This window comes from Dendrobium catenatum, unplaced genomic scaffold (genome assembly GCF_001605985.2).
Source record: "Dendrobium catenatum unplaced genomic scaffold, ASM160598v2 fragScaff_scaffold_675, whole genome shotgun sequence".
In the NCBI taxonomy this organism is placed as follows: Eukaryota; Viridiplantae; Streptophyta; class Magnoliopsida; order Asparagales; family Orchidaceae; genus Dendrobium; species Dendrobium catenatum.
The window spans coordinates 339,050-342,992 of record NW_021319137.1 but is presented as its reverse complement, the minus strand read 5'-3'; positions in this window follow the sequence as shown (position 1 = coordinate 342,992).

Sequence of the window (3,943 nt, the reverse complement as noted above, 5' to 3'; positions counted from 1 at the left end):
ATGCTTCATTTGATTGTTTGGAAGGTAAATGGCATTGGCTCCTTTACACAAGATATTTTCTGTAAGACTTTTTTTTGAAGAAGTGACATGTTGGAATATCACATTAGTTTGGTTATTGTTGATGAATAAATTTTGGGAAGCATTTATTTGGCTCGGGCGTTAAAAGAAAGAGGGCTTTATGAATCGATTCATGTTAAAAAATATTATGATTTGCTTTATATTATGAAATTGGATTTACTGTAACTTGCTTTCATCGTTTCTTTACGTGTACATATATTTATCAAAAAGATTTGGGAGGGTTTTACGAAGGTTTCTATGCGGTCTTATTTTCTTTTCGAAGTTTTTTTTTTGATTTCCCTACCCCACTCCAAATGTAAGAGAGGCGCTTGATTATGGGGTTGTTTTGGTAGAGTTTTGTGTCAAAAAGGAGGGGATTTTGGTAGTCGATCTTTGTGGGGTCTTTTGTAGTATTTTGTTTAGAAGTTTTCATAGGGTGTCTTGAGACTTCTAGTTTTGTGACTCGCTTAATGTAATATAAAGTCCCTTAGTAAGCCTTTTTGGAACAAACTGATGATTAATGCATGAATTATTTTTCTTATTGATTCGTATTAGTTTCTAAAGATGGATTTTGGGGTCTAAAGTTTTAGGTAGCTTTGGGTTAGAAGCTTTTGGTGTCTTTTAGAGTAAAATAGTCTTTCCTTACTTAGATTAGCTTTCTTTAAGGCTAACTTCTAAAATATATATAATGTCAGATAAATATAAAACAAAAGAGGGTCTAGTTTTAAGTTTAGTGTTAGGATTTTATTTCCTTTAGTTATTTTGAGCTTTGTTTAAAGGGTAGCTAGATTGTTTGAGTTGAGTCTCATATCAAGTGGCTCATTTGGATTGTGGGAACATTAAAGGGAATTGTTAATGTTATTTTCGGATACACTTGACTTCATAAAAGTGTGTCCAAAACAACAATGCCTACATCCCTTTTATATACGATTTTCATTCTTCTTCTTTTTAGTTGCTTTTAGTTGTCTTTTACTTCGTCGTTAGTTTTCTTTGTCGTTTCTTTCGTACTTTGACACTACGCACCTGCAAAACGAGGAGAACCCAAAACACAAGTAGCTCAACAAGTAACAAAAGGTACGTTTTAGTTTTTATTGCATTTTCATTTCCTTACACTATCATTTATTTATAGAATATGCTCTAATGCCTATTTTCTTTTATATCTTGCGAGATACCTTTTGGAAAGTGAAGGACAGGGAGCATTGGAGCACTCGGGGAGGGAGCTAGGACAACCGGATCCGAGCATTAGTCGCCCCTATTCATTCTGATAGGGGCGCTACGGGCGGAACCACCGGGTCATAGCCCCCGGTGCTGTAAGCTCTCTTAAAAACTTAGAAAACGTTTAGGGGCCTAGTTGATTGTACGCATCCCACCCTTAGAGCCTTAGAAACTTCAATTATATTTAGGATTGCTTTTACTTTTTTTTTAGATCCTTAAAACCCTGTGACACCCGTGTAGAAGTCTTAGGAATTAGAAAACAACATAACTTTTGATCATACAACTTTAGTGACATCTAAGGATAAAAAAACTAAGGACCAAGTCTTAGATAACATAGACTTAAGACGCATGCTCCCTATAGGATAGAAACATTAAAACAAAAACTTAGTGACACGTTTCCCTAGATTTGGATTTCTGTTTTCTTAATGCACTAATAATCAACCAATCAATCTTAATCTAATTCTTAAAAATCTATTAAAACACCCAATCCTTAATCAAGTTATTGTTAATATTTTATAACCATTAAACTTCAAATCTAAAATATAAACCTAAATAAATTCTAACTAATCTAATAATTAATTCTTAACCAATTTAAAATCTAAAAGATATAGATTATATTAGGAGATTGAGTTACAAACTAAACTCATTAGGATAAACGATTCTTAAAGATCAAACTTAGAATAATCTTTTAAAAGTAATCAACAACCCTTAAATACATAACAACCGCTCCAAAAGTGAAGTTTATTGGATGAACTACTCCGGGCTGCGGGGCTAAGTGTCTTAAGGAGGCTGGTTCCTCGAGCCTGGTGGCACAACGCCACGAATGAATCTAATGGAGCGTCAAAATCTAAAATTAATTTTTCTAATTGGCTTAATTTAAACCTTGATAATAAAATGTTGAATCCACATTTTTCTTTCTTTTTCTTTAATAACAAATTAAAATAATCAAACAAAGTTAATTATCACTAGGTAACCCAGGCCTACGAGGCTATTAAGTTAACCCTAAGGAGGGTGAAATAAACCTCACGGCCTCGGTGTGAAACAAAGGTGATAGTTAATCAAATATTAAAAATAAAACATCCTAAAAATCAATCCTAAAACATTAATATTTAAACTTTAACCAAAATTTTTCCTTTACCCCTCTCAACAAACAAAAATATACAAACAACTCTAACTAAACTATCCTATATAGGACTTACCAAAACCACACAGCTTTCACACACTTAGATGAGTTTGATAGGACACGACTATTAGCTTTAGGTTAGGTTGTTGTTCTTCTTTCTTTCATGTGCTGTGTTGTGACGCTCTGCATGTGACCTGTGTGCTGTTTGTTTTTGCTACTTGTTGTAGCTTTTCTGTGACGCTTTTTCTGCTCTTTTCTTTCTTGCACTGTTGTTGTGAGCGTTAGAATACCCATAGGTTAGGCACGCTTTTTCATACTAATGCTGTCTTCCTGCAGGTGGCCATGCTTACACAGCGCTAAAAAGGGGGCTAAAATTAATAATCATTTATAACTGCTTTAGGTACCCGCTTCAGCTGCTTAGCCCCCAATAATTAGAGCACGGCCAAGTGATTGAGTTGAGCACTTCTTTTCTTTTTATATATATAACTGCTTGGGTGGAATTTTATTATAACTGCTTAGGATAACCCCTGCAGGAGAGTCTAGATTTTCTTTTTTTCATTCATGTAATGTATTTGATAGTAAATGTTGTGAAAGTCATTAAAATGGGGTATTTTAAATAAGTAGGAGTCCAAAGGGAAAAGTAAACCCCTACAGAGGGTTTCCTTTTTCATTTGGGTATCCTTTTGGAGCATTCACCACAAGGAGCCTGAAGGATTGAAGATGATCCAAAGACGAATCAAGGAAGTGAAGAAGAAGACTGAAGATGTAAAATGCCTCATTTTAAATATTTGCGTCATTTCCAGGTTGTTGTCGGTGGAGCCCGGCCACCTTTATTTTACTGTACTCTGTGATGTAATATTGTATGGCACTTTCCATGGACACTCTTTTTCGTGGGATTTGTTTTTGTGTTGTGATTTACTTACTTTGTTTACGCAGTAGAACCGGCATGTTTTTTTATAGGTTTCTTTCTTGCATGTGCTTGTGTCTGACCGCTAGGCTCTTTAGGGATAAAACTTTTTATACTCGTAATTATTAAATAAAATTTTTAAGATTAATTCACATAAAAACAATAACGATTTTAGGGAATAGCCGGAATCGTCCGGGGTCGCATACATGCATTCTCTCTTCTTTTAGACAAATTTTCCCGCCTGCGGGTAGAGTCCGGATAATCTGACCTATGAGGATGAAGTGCCGGACCCGGGGAAGTTTAGTCATTCAAAAAATTATTTTTATAAAGCCTTTTTAAAATTCATACATATCTGAATTGGAGACTTTTAACTAGCATAAATTGTATTAGTAACTAATTAAAATCAAAATTTAATTGCATTAGTTTTAGGAGCATTGTACCACTCATAAGTGTGGGATCATTTAGGAATCTCTCTAGTGGTCGATCCCAAATTTCAGTGTCTAAACTACCCTCCCATCTTTCATACAGACTGGACAGCATGGATTTTACACGATTAGGTGGTTTTAGCTGGCTTCCTTTGTCAGGCAAGGAATAAGTCCAGGATCGCATTTGCTAGGTCGTAGATGCTAGTGTTGTGTGTA